Source organism: Camelus ferus, chromosome 25 (assembly GCF_009834535.1).
Source record: "Camelus ferus isolate YT-003-E chromosome 25, BCGSAC_Cfer_1.0, whole genome shotgun sequence".
Taxonomy (NCBI): domain Eukaryota; kingdom Metazoa; phylum Chordata; class Mammalia; order Artiodactyla; family Camelidae; genus Camelus; species Camelus ferus.
In genome coordinates, this window is record NC_045720.1 from 2,611,680 (window position 1) to 2,626,130 (window position 14,451).

Here is a 14,451-nt window from a genome sequence, read left to right on the forward strand (position 1 = left end):
TGGATGTTACCAATGTCCCCAAGAGAAACAAAATTAACTGGTCATGGATTATAACCCAGAGAGAAAAATTAAATACCCACGAGTCCATCCTGATATAAATGACTGATTCCACCAACAAATGGGGGGAGAAGGGACAAAGCTCCCACCCAAAACAGTTTCCAGGTAACCTATGTAGCCACTCTGCCCTCAAGGGGAAGGGGAGCACCAGTCTCTCCTCTTCAGGTGTGGGCTGCATACAGCGACTTCCTCCCAAAGCACACAATCTGAAAAGGAGTGTGGGGGGAGGACTTTGCAGTGGAGCAGCCTGGCAAGGACACCTCAGCCAGGTGACCAAGACCAACATCAACTGTAGTAAATCACGCTGACAGTATGCACTCGTAATGCGATGACAGTGGCCATCAGTATCTGAGGTCTTCCTCCCAGTCGATGATAACCCCCATCTAACATCCAGAAAAACATCAGATGAATTCCTAGTGGGTCATCTTACAAAATGCCCAATCAGTGCACGTAGTGGTCCTGACGCATCTTGTCTTTATACTGGCCAGAGCCTGAAGGAGGAACTGTGTCTTCGAGTCCCTCACACTGTCCCATCTTTGGACCTCTTTCCTAGGGGCATTCCCTGACTCTGTCCCTTCTGTTCTTGCAGTCTGCCCCTTCCCCCTCCTCACTTTACAGATGAGGAAATTGAGGCTCAGAGGTTGAGTGGCTGCTTAGGGCCACCAGGTTGTCACATGGGGGAGCTGGGATTGGAACCCTGGTCTCTTGGTCTCCTTTATTGTTCCACTGCTCCCTGACCCCTGTTCGCTGAGTAGCCTCTGATTCTTAACACCTAAGGACCAGCATCCCCAGGTAGGGTGACAGGCCCATAGCTCCCAGAAGCACATCTTAGTGGATCTAGAAGTGGCCCAGGCACCTGTCCCCTGGGTCTCACTTTCTCTCATTCCAGCTTCTTTAGGCAGATCAGAGGCTGGTCAGTGCCACGTTGTGGGCAGTAACCTGGGCCTCGGTGTCATCAGCTCCCGTGCCCTCATCAGCATGCATCGACATCCTGGCCTTAAAGGTGTGTTTCTGCTTCCCCACGGTAAGCAAGGCCCTCTTGGGGACAAGCCTCCCCAGACGAGACAGGTGGGGGCTTCTCCAGGGTCGGTGCAGCTGCTTTGCCAACGCACAGAAAACCCTTCCTGAAAGCTTCCCACGCGAGGTCAGTGCTCAGCCCATCTGGCCAGTGCAGGAAGGGAGAAGCCAAATGGTGTTCTGGGTTTTGTTTTTTGTACAGGGCCTGAGTGCAGCAGAGGCTCACAGGGAGAGGGAGGAGCACAGCATTCATGGCCAGACAGACTGTAGCTCTGAATTCCAACCCTGCTATCTGTCTCATTGCTTTGTTTTTTTTTTTCTTCCGAGCCACAGTTTTCACATCAATAAAATGGGGATGATGATCCCAGTGTCTACGCTGCAAGGATGCTACAAGGTTTAGAGACAGTGTCTGCAGGCTCCGACCTACCCAGCCTTTGGTAACACTACACTCTGGGTGGTCCTTTGATATCCCCTCCATGATCAAGATGATCAGTATTCCGTACAAGGCTACGGCTGACCAGGAACACTTACTGAGGGCACACTATGCCAAACACTCTGCTGACTCTTACCAGATGGCTCATTTCCTCCCACAACAGCCTGATTTGTGTAAGTAGGTCCTTTGTAAGCCCCATTTTATGGATGAGGAATGAGGCTCAGAGACATTAAGCAGCTGCCCAGCCTCAGGCGCTGCTGAATGGTGCACTTGAGCCTGGTTTGCTCCACTGTTTGTCCGACTCCTGAGCCTGAGCGCTCAGGCACCACAGCCCCGCTCCAGGGATAGGGGTCTGTTAGACCACAAACTCCTCACCATCTCCCAGTGAGTCTGCCTTTCTCCTGTTTGTATCTGCCCGTCTCATTTGCATCACAACTTCCTCCTGCCCCTTCCCTATTTTCTTCGTTTATTAAGCAGAAGAATAATCAAAGCTGCCCTTCAAGAGCATCGAGTTCAAACGTATCAACATAGAGTCGAGGAAACTGAAAGTATCGGTTCTCTATGGCTGTGTAACAAACTACTTCAAAATGAGCAGTGGCTTAAAACCACAAGTTTTAATTTGACTTGCTCATGATTCTCTGGTTTGGCAGTTTAGGCTGGGTGCAGTTCTGCTGGTCTTCTGGGTTGCAGGTGGCTCCAGGTGGCAGAAGACTTGACCGGGGCTGGGTGGTCCAGGGCAGCCTCACTCACCTGCCTGGCGGTTGGCTGCCTGTTGGCCAGGGTGCCTCAGTGGCCACTCACTAGGCTGGCATGGGCTAGTTTAAGAGGGTGAGAAGGAAACTACGTGGCCTCTTGAGGCTTCAGCTCAGTTGTACCTGACTTGTGACACATTTTAGGGGGCAAAGCAAGTTTCAAGACCTGTCCAAACTCAAGGGGTGAAAAAGTAGATCCCATCCCTCGTTGGGAGAAGTGTCAAAGGCTTGGTGCTCAGTTTTACTCTCACACACTAAGCGCAATCCCTCCCCCAAAGATATTCTTAATATAATCTCTTTTGTCCCTTCACTCCTCTCCCTCACTCCCACTCCTTTCGTATACTTTTAATAATAACTTCTTACTTCACATTACCCAAAGCTTCATTCACTCACTCAACAAATATTTTATTATGTGCTGGGGACCCAGAAGTGAACAAAACAAAGTCCCTGCTCTAGAGATTCTAATACTCTCATGGAGGGAGCAGAAAATCCAGAGATAAACAAGCAAACAGTGTTGGGCAGTGGTGAACAATACGTGCTTTGGACAACAACAGAACAGATGGGGGTGGGGAGTGTGTGTGAAAGGGTGGAGGGGAGTGGGTGGTTCCAATTACATACTGAGTGATCAGATGACATCTAATGAGGTGACATCTGGGCTTGAAGGAAGTGAGGGAGTAAGAAGGTCCAAGCAGAGGGCAAGAACCCCAGGTACAGCAAACAGACATGCAAAGGCCCTGGGACTAACACCGAGAGGCACAATTCCTTACACTCTTAAATGTAGTCTAAAAAAACCAGTCATATACATTTCATGAAAGAATAAAAAAAAATTTAAATATGGTAAAAACTCTTGCTAAGTGAAAGCAGTTTATTTTACCTGTTAGAACCGAATGATAGCTCCTGAGGAGGGAATGCAGGGTCACCTCTCCGAGCTTGAGGGAGTTCACCTTTAGAAAGGAGTACAGTGTGCCTGGCTCCCCCCTTGCGGCGAGGATCGAAGTGGCATCGAGAAAGTGAAAGTTGCTCTGCTTCTGGTTTCACTTCCTACTGCAAGGTTTGCCGTGATTTTCTTTAAAGAACACAAATCAGGTATCACTTCCTGCTTAAATCCTTCCAAAGGCTCCCTGCTGCCTAAGAATAAGTGCCAGGCACCTAAGCCCGACCTAAGAGGCCCCTAGCCAGCTGCTACCTCCTTTTCAAGCCTCAACACCTAGGGGACCAGCGCCTTGGGGGTTAATGGCCCCAATCAGTGCCCCGCTGGCGCTCATGTAGATGTGTCTACCTCTAAGCCGGTTCATAAAGCTCTTTTCAGAGCATCTTCCAAGATCAAATCTTGGTACGGCTCAGCACTCTGTGATGCCACGGAACAAGTCCCAAAGCCTGTTTCCCTATCTGAAAAGGGGTCAGGGGCCACCAAACTCATCAGAGTGGGCGTGAAGCCAGGAGAGGACCTGGGCCCGGCCCGGGAACACAGCGGGGTCCCGACAGCTGTGGTTCCGACCCTGGGGCGGCTGTAGGGCAGCCTACCAGGGAGGCCTCCGGAGGGGCCGCGTTTGGGGTTTTGGGCAGGGAAGTGGGGCGACGGCTTCCCTGAAGTCCGCCCGACTCCTCTCGCCCAGAGTTTGGCTGGTGGGACCCCCGGACATCCGTTCGGCGGGGCGCCGCTCCCGCCCCCGGCCAGGGCTTCCCCTGGGCCGCAATCAGGGCGGCAACCACGTCCGCGCGCAGCCCCAGCCAGCCCGAAACCCCGGCCGGGCGCCCCCTGCGCGATCCCGGGCGCAAAGCCCGGCGGCGTGCTGGGCATGCGCGGGCAGCGGCGCGCATGCCCAGTGCTCCCGGGAGGCGGAAGCTCGGGACGGGGACGCCGCCGGGAGCGCGCAGCGGAGAGGGGCGCGCGCCTCAGCCGGCCGCCGCGTACGCGCGGCCCGCGCCGACGCAGCACGGCCCCGAGGGCGCGAGCCCGCCGCCGCCGCCGCCGCCGCCGCCGCCGCCGGGCCGGGACCGCTGTGCGCCCGCGGCGTGAGGCGTGGGAGGAGTGCGGCCCGTCTGCCGCGGCGCCGCCTGGTCGTCGTCCGCCTTCGCCTCCCGGCGCCGAGCGCGGTCCTAGTGAGTGCGGGGCCGGGGCCGGGGCCGGGGCCGGAGTCGGGGCGCGGGCGGGCGTGAGGGCCGACTCCCGGAGCTGGTGGTTGGCAGGGCCGCGGCCCCCAGGGCGGAGGGCCGAGCAGGGCGGACCGACCAGTCCCGGCGGCGGATGCGGCGGAGACCGGCCCCTCCCGGGTCGGCCGCGGCCCGGAGAGGCCAGGGGCTCAGGCAGGCCGGGGGCTGAGGAGGCCGGGGGCGCGAGGAGGCCGGGAGCTCGGGGGGCGCTGGGCGGCCGGGGGTTCGGGGCGCGGACAGTCCTAGCGTCTCGAGGCCGGGGGACGTGGTGAGGCCGGGGACTCGGGGAAGCGGGGGATTTGGGGGCTGCCAGGAGGCTGGAGACTCGGGGAGGCTGGGGGCGGGGGCGCTGGGAGGCCGGAGAGCTCGGGGAGGATGGGGAGGCCGAGGGATCCGGGGGCTCGGAGGATCCGAGGGGCTCGAGGCCGGGGGACTCGGGGAGGACGGCCGGCCTCTGCCGGAGCGGGCCAAGTGCCTCCAAAACAAAAGGGGAGAGAGAGAGGAAGGAGTGGGGAGAGGGAGACCGACGAGGACGCCGGGGGGCCGGCCGGACGCCTAGAGAGGACTCGCCGGCCCGCGGGCGGGGAGGGCTGGGCCTCGAACCCGCGTGCCGGGCGGCCGGCGCTCAAGTTTTCTGAAGCCCGGTGCTCTTCTCGGCGGTAGCCCTGAGGACCTGGTGTGATTCAGTGCGCTTCCCAAGTTTCCTGCTCCTCTCGCCCCGGCCCCCGGCTCTGCTGCGCCCGCCAGCTGGTGGAAGCGCTGCGTGCCGTTTCTCTCCGGCTCTGCGTTCCTTTCCGAGCACCCCATTCTTCCTCACAGGGAGGGGGTGTGTGTGCGTTCGCGTGCCATTACTTGTTTTGATGTGATAGTACTCGGTTTTTTTTAATTGCAGGATTTTGTAGCTTAGTGCACTAAGGGTAAAGTTTTTTTTTTCCCTTAGCCATTTCAACAGTTTTATTTTGGCATAGTTAGCCTGCAGCTGGGTTTTTGGCAGTGAGACTTAGATAATAGTAATATTGTAGTAATTTAGACGAGTACTGGTTGAAATACAGTCAAGTTGAAGGCAATGTAAGAGTTTGGGGATCTACTTAAGACGACCATCCTTGGGATTCTTACTTAGAATGTAAACATTTTCATGATCGAAAAAATAGGCCGTTACAGTTTGAAATGAAATACCAGAGCCTCACCCTTAATGTTTTGTTTGTAAAACAGGTAATGAAATCGTCTCCTTCTTGAAATGACACAGCTAGGCCCTCTCGTTAGTTGTCCGATCGTTGACAGACTCTGTAAAGTGGGAGGGAAGTTACGTGCCTGAAGTGACTAAAGGTTCCTAATAAATTAGCATTCAGCTTACTTTGTTGAGCTACAGTGTAGGTAGTATTTTGGTCCAGACGTACTGTTGAGTTAATTTTTAAAACCGAATTTTTAATATTGAAACACATGAATCTTTTAAAGGAAGTTTGTGTTTCAGTGTTCAACTCAGAAACATACTGTGTTTCAGTATCTTGATGAGTGTATTGTTTTATATTTGTGGCTGTCCTTATGGCGGAAAAGCCAGTTGAGTTACCATCATGGTCTTTTCTGAACACTTCTGTGTGCTAAGTGCTGCAGAAACAGCAAGATCGAATACTGCAGATTCTCCTCTGAAGAACTTCTTTCAGGTCATTATTAAGTAATCCAATTTAATAATAAGCCCTGGAAAATATTGTTTAAAACACATGTTCCCTTTTAAAGGAGCCCAGGTAGGACTTCAGTAAAGGACTGAATAGAAGGGCCTAGACGTCACTCGAAGGTGATGCATTCAGAAGCAAATCCTTGGATAAATAAAGACATTGACTCCAAAACTTAGTATTTAAGTGTGGGGGCCGAGAGCGTGGGGACTCCTACTCGAGATCTTCGGAAGCTGGCAGTCACTGAACGCGAGAAGTCGTTGTGGGATCAGGAGTGAAATGTCTGGGGAAAGTGGCAGTTAGGAGAGGCAGTAAGGGTCATTAAAAAGATTTTAGCTAAAATCGCTTCTGTAACACTCCGTGCCCATTGATGGAAAGTATAGAACGTAATGTCCCAGTTCTCAAAACTGAGTTCTCCAGCTAGAAAATTTTTCTTACTAGGAAGTTGGAGAACTTGTCTAAATAACAAATTGTATTATTAAAGCTAACCTCTTAAAAAAAATACTGGTTAGCTCCCTCAGAAGAACTTATTCTGTTATATTTTATATATGCATATATAGTCTACAATATAATAAAATATTATGTGTAGTAAAAGATAATTTTTAAAATTATTGGTTTTTCTTTGGGTGTTATTTTAAGTGAGAGAGGTAGATTATTAGTTCATATCTCTAAAGATTTTATGGAAACCTTTCTTCCTGTATTTTAAGGTATCTTAATTTTGAGAAAAATAATTAAAAGTTGTCTTAAGGGTAACAAAAGATGCAATTCAAATTGTTAATACAATATGTAAATCTTTAACTTTTGAAATTAAACATTTGCAATTTGGGCAAATTTTCACGTAGAGTAACTTGTTTTAAATCTCAGTGATGTTAAAAGTTTTGTTATTTTTATCATATTTGTGAAATGAATTTTTTTTTTGCTAGTAAATCAGAAAAGTTTCGTTTCTTTAGCACTGTATTTTGCCTGGAAGCTCCAGTTTAAGAACGTATTTTCATTAATTTCTCCATACTTAAAATCCCTTAAATAATTAGCAAAAAATTACTGTGGGAATCATTGAGAATTTTTACATATGTCTATATAAGTTACTTACAATGTTTATTTAAAAAAAATTGGGCAAGGTAAATGACCTTATCTGAGTCAATAGTAATGCACTCCAGGAAGTTTATGAATGCAAATAAGCATTCAGGTGTTAAGTTGCTTATCAATCCATAGAAGGGTCCTTGGAATGGAAAAGGATGGAGAGCAGTTCCAGCTCACCTTGGGTGCACCTGTGTTTCTCTGTCTCACCCACTACATATAGAAGTTAGGTTTTTTTCCTTCTTCTCTGTGAAACTCTTTAGTAGTGGGTTATTTGATCCTTTATTACTTTTTCTCTCTACTGACATTTTGGCAAGGTTTTTTTTTTCTTCATTTCATGGCTACCAAAAGGCAGCCTAGTACAAGAGAAATGAAATTCATATCTACCAGTTCCTGGCATTAATTTCTAGGAATTGTGCCAATTCTTACTGTTCAGAACTACACAAATGTGTTTCTGATTATAAAGCAGCAGAGGAACCCCCTCTGTTTCTATCTACAACAATTTATTGTTTTCTACTAGGCTGTATGATACAAATAAAATTCATATAATCAAGTATAGTTAAACTTTCAGTTTAAATGGAATTTTTAGCAAAGACTGTTAATCATAGTCTGATTTGCATACACACTAATGAAATGGTTTATAGACAAAAGTAGGAAATAGATGTTTTTCCCCGAGTGGCACTGTTCCTACTCTTTAGCAGTTGGAAGCCTCAGAGAAAAATACTAGTAGCATCACCACAAAGTTTACCTATTTTTAAGAACATGAAGATAGTTTCCTTACAAACTGTATTTAGTTAAAATAATGCTGCCTAAATCATATTCAGGTACATTGCCATTTACTATAAACTCATTTTTTCAGATCAAGAAAAATGACTAAAGTTACACATTTGAATATTATCCAGTGCTGGGGAAGAACTTTACTGGGTGCCTGCGTGGGTACTGCGTGTTGTTGTGGGTGTTACTATCTTTTACTGGCGAATTACATATGGGAGGGGCTCTGTTCCGGAAGTTGCGTTTGTTGAACACCTGAGCCAGACCTGAGCTTGGTGCTGTGCTGCTCCAGCTCCTTCACTCCTCACCAGAACTCTTGTTGTCGTGCTCTTTACAGCCTCGTTTTGTAGGTGAAACCCTGCAAGTGTAGCCAGGGCAGCTCACCCTGGGCCTGCAGCTCACAGGTGGCAGGTCCTGGTTGGCCAGACCTGAGGGACTGTCCAGTGCAGGCTCCCAGCAGCGTGTGTGGGGCTTCCCTGGCTGGAAGGCAGCAGCCTTTGAAACCATACTGCAGTGTTTTGGAGCAGGAGTAAGTAGTGTGCTAGTGTAATGACCGTGTCTGGGAAGGTTTAGATAATTGTATTTTCTGTTTGACTCCCACACTTTCAGACCGTGAAGTTCCAGTCTGGCCAATATAGTGTAGGTGAACATTTTAATGAATATACCAAAATTGTTAGAAATTAATTCAGAATTAGGTAGGTAAAAACATACAGTGCATGGTACAGTGATTGATGCTTTTTATTTGTCAAAAGACGTGCTTTAGTAACCTCCACACTACAGAGGTTTTCATTGGTGACTTTGTTGGGGTGTAGATTGTTTGAGTACAGTTTTGTGGGAAGCACAGAGTGTGTAAGGGAAAAACCGATTGTGCAATTCTCACACAAGTGTGAGCCCCTTGTAATCCTGGTATTTATAGTCTGACACGCTGCTGCTCTGGAAATGTTTCTGAAATGAATGTGTTCATTCTCACCAACTTAGAATTTTCCATTCTGCTTTTAAGAGTTGACATATACTCTGCTCCTTTATTTGGGGCCAGCGAGCCAAAACCAAGGTTTTGGAGAACCTAGAAAGTCGTCTGGGCTGTCTGTGCCCAGGGTCTCCCTGCTGCCTCCATGTTCTGTGCTGAAAGTCCTGCCATCTGGTGGTTTGGGTTCTGCTGTGAACTGGTGCTCCTTGTCACTGATGACCACAGCACCGTGTTTGCCTTTGCTGGCCTGAGAAGGAGCTTAAATCACTTTATATGTTGTAGGTTTTTAGTGGATTTTGTGTCTATTCATGAGGATTTAGGCACCATGAGGGCAGAAACTTTGTTTCACACTATTGCTTTCCCAGTGTCTGATACAATAAATTTTTATTGAATAAAAGAACCCCAGCTTATTAACTATTGGAGAATCATTATTGGAGAACTGCTGTTGCATTAGTCTTGGTTTTTGTTTGGCTTGGTAAAGGACCTCACTTAAAAGCCACATGAGACTTGACCCCAGGGAAGAATTGGGTTATCTGTATTCTTATCTGTGTCTGCTTTATTTTAGACTACTGCTGTCCTCAAACCTGTGCCAGGAAAAAAGTAGTGCTCTGCTCTGTGACAATTTTGAAATGTTCTTTTTTCCTAGAAAGTTATCTTGTAAGAATTGCTCTTGTATGCATTAGGACTCAGCCTAAGTTCTGAAGACTTAGAAAATTGCCCAAGGTGACAGAAGATGAGTGGGATTTATGAAAAGTCCTTGATTACTGGTCCAGAAGCTGTGATATATCTTTTCCTAATCAGCTGGATTCACTGGATGCTTTACAAGGGTTTTACATTATGCCCTGAAACCATTGTTAAAAAGTCACCTTCCTGTTGCTACAGTGCAGGTTATACAGCATGCTAGCTCTCCCGGAACCTGTCCCTGAAGCCCTTTACTGTCCTACTGTTGTTCAAATAAAACTTTCCGAGAGTGACAGGTTGCTTCCCTTAACTTAGCTGGGGAAGAGTCAACATTTGGGTGAGAAGGAGCAGGTTGTTCTTCCTCAGCAAGTTTCCCCTTAGTTGTTTGCTGTGGTTCTCGCAGGAGGCACAGTTCGCCGGCAGCACCTCTCCCAGAACTGGTTAGAGGTGCAGATGCCACCCCCGCTTCTGACCTGCTGACTCTGGGGGCCGGCCAAGCACTTGGTTTTAACTTGCTGTCCGGGAGCTTTCGATGCATGTTGGTGTTTGTGAACCCCTCCTTTAGAGTGCTTTGAAAGAAATGCCAGTCATTACAGGCAAAAGTTGGTCATAAATGGCAGAGGTATGTGTGTGGTCTCTTTTTCACCACTTAGATTTGCTGACAAGACTGCCTTCACTTCAGGCAGCAGTCTTTAATGCTGAGACCGCTTAATTCTTTTTAATCTTGGTGTGGATTTTAAATGAGCAGTCTTATGTTGATATATAGTTTGTCTGGCTCCTAGACTTGTGGCTTTTGGCAAATAGCAGGAGATCGTGTACATGTGAGTGCTTAAGGCACACGTTCCCTTTTGTTTTGGTGCTGAAAAATTGGCTAGCTCATACTAGAGTCAGAGTGATTGCCAATTCTTGGGGTGACTAATGAAGCAGTACTGTGTGAATTGATTCTATGCCTAGCATTAAATTCACATCTAGATTTAATAAATTTTGTTTTGCTTTTTGTCCTTTCCTTTTTCCCTAAAAAAAAGGCTAAGTAAAAGTGAGTACACCAAGATGGGATTAATAACGTGCCTTATTTATGTTTAATGCAGAACTGCTTGCATCTGTTGGTAAACAGCATGTTGTAAGCTCAGGGAGAAGGATTCTGTGTTAGCCGTCACATGTCCGTGGTCCCCTCACAGCTTCCTCTTACTACAGTAGTGTAAGGTCAGTCAGGAATTGTTGCTGACTGAGGAAGAGTCTCTCCTGCTGAGGCCCTGGAAGGGGTCAACCATGAAGACTAACGCAAATGGCTCTTTAGTGGGGGCTTTGTGGTAAGGTGGTGTTAAGTATGTGAAAGTTGTTACAAAGGTAGAGAAGAAGAATTAGGCAAAGACAGATGGAATTAAGTGTGATAAAATCTGAAAACAGTGAGAAGCAGGTTGTTTCCATGTGAATTTTTACCCCCGCCCAACATCCCCTCCTCGTGATCAAGCTTTCAGTCAACTGCAGCTCTATGAAGGCAAAATAATAGATGTGAGCTGGTGGGAAAGAGCTGTTTGGAACAATTTCTTTCTCCTTAAAGTTGGTCAGATGAAATTAAATTTCTAGTTAATGGTCTTTTGTTAATATGACTCCTGTTAAATGAGGAGCCGTCCCTTGGTTATCTGTGGAGTTGTTTCCCAGATCATATACCAGATCGCTTGGATGCTCAAGTCCCTTATGTAAAATGGTGTAGTATTTACATTTAACCTATGCGCATGCTCCTGTATATTTTAAATCATCTCTAGATTACTTATAGTACCTAATACAGTGCAGTGCTATGTAAATTACTGCCAGTGTGACAAATTCAAGTTTTTTTATTTGGAACTTCCTGGAATTTTTTCCCAGTATTTTCAGTGTGGAACAGGTGGATACAGAGGGCTGAGTGGACTTCAGAGCGCCCAGCTCAGGGCAGCTTCTCAGTAATGTCAGTAGCATTCTCCCATTACTTCTCAGGAACTGTCCCCAGCCTTCTCTCTGATAGCGTCTTCAGCACAGCTCTGTCTCTGGTCTCCTGTCAGTCTCCCCTCACCACCCCTTCTGGTGGTTTCTGTAGGATTCCTGCCTTGTGGTTTTAAATAGCCTTTTCCTGGTTATAATGAGGTTGCACATCTTTCTGTACATTTACTGGCCATTTGGATTCACTGTTTTGTGAAGTGTCCGTATTTTTCTATTAGGTTTTAAAAAATTGATTCGTAGACTTCTTTATATATTCAGACCACAAGTCTTCTGTTATATATTTTGCTACTGTCTCTTCCTACTTTGTCAGCAGTTTCACTGCCTCAACGGTGGGTTGTTGGTTTTTTTTTTTTTTTTTTTTTTGATGATGAACAGAAGTTCTTAAGTTTAATGTAGTGCATTTTATCAGTCTTTTCCTTTATAGTTGGTGCTTTTTCTGTCTTTCCCCACCTTAATGTTATGGACTTAGTTCCTCTGTACTTTTCTAAGTGCTTTATGATTTCGCCTTTCCCCTTTAACTTTATAATACTCTCGGGATTGGTCTTGGTGTGTAGTGTGAAGAAGGGACCCAATTTCACTAGGTGTCTCGTCCCAACACCATTTACTAGAAAGAGCATCCTTTTCCTCACTGCTCTGTGCTGACACCTTTGTTGTCATGAAAGGTCCATGCACAGTCCCTCTGTTTTTGGACTCGATTTGATCCCACTGGTACTAAGCTGCCTACGTTACTGTAGCTTTGTAATAAGCATCACCTCCTCGTGGACCTCTTCCCACTGGTTCTCCTTCGGGTGTGCCTTGGCTGCCCTTGACCCTTTGCAGATCTATGCATGTTCTAGGATCACTTGGCAGCGTCCAAAAAAATTCTTCCAGATGTTGTTTGGGATGACACTGAACGTATAGATCAGTGTGTGGAGGATCGGTTCTAGTTTTGGGTTATTACAGATGAAGCCTGTGAATATTTTTGTACTCGTCACTTTGTGGACACAGGCTTTCATTTCTCCTGGGAGTAGTTGCGTGTAGGACTGTCGTGGCTGGGTCTCTGGCAGGGGTAGCTTTTGAAGAGAGTGCCCAGCTGTGTTCTAGAGCATCTGCACCATCGTCTATCCCCACTAGCCGTGTGTGAGTCCCAGTGGCTCTGTATCGTTGGGGCAGCACGCGGTCAGTCTTTTCAAGTTGAGGTGTGTTCCAGGTGTGTGGTGATAGTTCACTGTGGTTTTAATTTACATTTCCCACATGCCTTAATGACACTGAGTATCTTTTTATATTCCTACTTCATGTATCTTCTTTGGTGTTCAAATCTTTTGCCCACTAAAATTTTTTTTTCTTATTGGTGAATTCTCTGTGTATTCTGGATACAGGTCTATTCTCAGATATGTTGTATGCTTTTCTCCCATGCTAGGGCTTGTTTTTTTCATTCTCTTAACAGTGTCTTGAAGAGCAGTAGTTACAAATTTTGATGATGTCCCATTTATCAGTTTGTTGTTTTATGGACTGTTCTTTTTTGGTGTTGTATTTAAGAAGTCTTTACCTAATCCTTGGTCACAAAGATTTTCTCCTGTTTTCTCCCGTCTCTAGAATTTTAATAGTTTTAGGTTTTACATTTAGGTCTATGATTCATTTTGAGATGGTTTTTGCTGATAGTGTGGGATATGGATCCAAACCACTTGTAGGACCTTTTTGAATTGAGAATGCAGGTAGCTGCCTCCAGAGAGCATTTTTGCTTCAGCCAGTCTGGGATCACCTTAAACCAAGTCAGGGTTTGAGGTTTTGTGGACCACATAGACCTGTAATTTTTCTGCTGAGATGATTCACTTTTGGTTTACTCTCATCCTGAGCTGTGTAGCCTTTGGGGTCCTGCTTATGGAGGAGGGGAGACACTTGGCGGGGGGGGGGGGCAGCCTTTGATTCCTGTCCTTCTTTCCCTGCACTGCTATGTAAAGGAAAGTTGAAAATTTCAGAATTGGCAAATGACTTCAGGGCAGAGGTGGTTTCTGTGCTTGTCTCTCTCTTTGGGTTCCTGATTTTACTTTAATTTTGACCAGGTATTTCCTGATGGTCCTGTCAGTTTTTGCTTGCTTTTAAGATTTTTGGAGTGTCCTGTCCATCTTTTTAAGCCTTTTTCAGTGGAGGGTTGGACCGAATAGCATAACCTGCAGTTAAGGAGCCGAGGAATGATCTCCTTCATTTAATTAAGATGAAATACAATGAAGGGTTTAGCACCCACATGTGGCGCCCACGGGGTACAGTGCAGGTACAGAGCGTGTTCCCCGTCGCAGGAGGTCCTGCTGGATGGCACGGGCTCGGCCCTGGGAACCTCGCCGGGCCTTGTGATTGTGGGTGGAGAGCCACCCACACAGGTGTCCTTGCTGCTTAAAGTTGGACTTTTTCTGGAATCCAGCCCAAACATGATTGAGCCCCTTCAGTAGGCTTACTGGGCGGTGTGGGTGCGCAGACCAGTGTGGGTGGGGAGCGGGGAAGCTGTGGTGCACGGATGAGGAAGCCACTGAGTACTTACGGTTAACTCACCAATCTGCCCATTTAGCTGGGACTTTGTGAACACATTTACTCTGTATTGAGCTGAATGCCTGTCCTGGGCTGGTCGTAGTCCAGTGACCAGGGTGTTGTTGGCCGCCTGGGCCCCGACTCTGGAGGGATCAACAGAATTAGCTTGGGGGCGAGGGGAGGCTGGAGGAGGTGTGCTGGGTGGGAGAAAGGTGCAGGCAGAGCTCCGTGCTGGTGGGAGCAGGCCAAGGCTGGTTTACCGCACCTTACATTAGGTCCTAGTATCAATAGAGGTGGCAGAAGCCACAGATTTAGGAAGATGTTCTGAAAGGACAGTCCGTCCACTCACTCAGTATTTTCTGTGAGTTGGGAAGAGTGTTTACTGTCAGGGCT

The 14,451-nt window shown here is 47.3% G+C and overlaps 1 protein-coding gene and 1 long non-coding RNA gene across 2 annotated transcripts in view; one reads left to right on the forward strand and one right to left on the reverse strand.

Annotated features, from left to right (window-relative positions):
- Positions 1–2,106: 2,106 nt before the first annotated feature.
- LOC116659758 lies at positions 2,107–4,036 on the reverse strand. The gene is made up of 3 exons (XR_004315096.1): positions 3,784–4,036; positions 3,134–3,325; positions 2,107–2,322 (listed from the first exon to the last, which is right to left on the reverse strand). It is a non-coding gene; the product is annotated as an uncharacterized LOC116659758 (long non-coding RNA).
- Positions 4,037–4,191: 155 nt separating this feature from the next.
- PTK2 (protein tyrosine kinase 2) overlaps positions 4,192–14,451 on the forward strand; it is a 200,158-nt gene continuing 189,898 nt past the window's right edge. The window contains exon 1 of the mRNA XM_032467711.1: positions 4,192–4,362. The gene's annotated coding sequence lies outside the window, so the exon portion shown is untranslated. The remainder of the gene's footprint in view (positions 4,363–14,451) is intronic.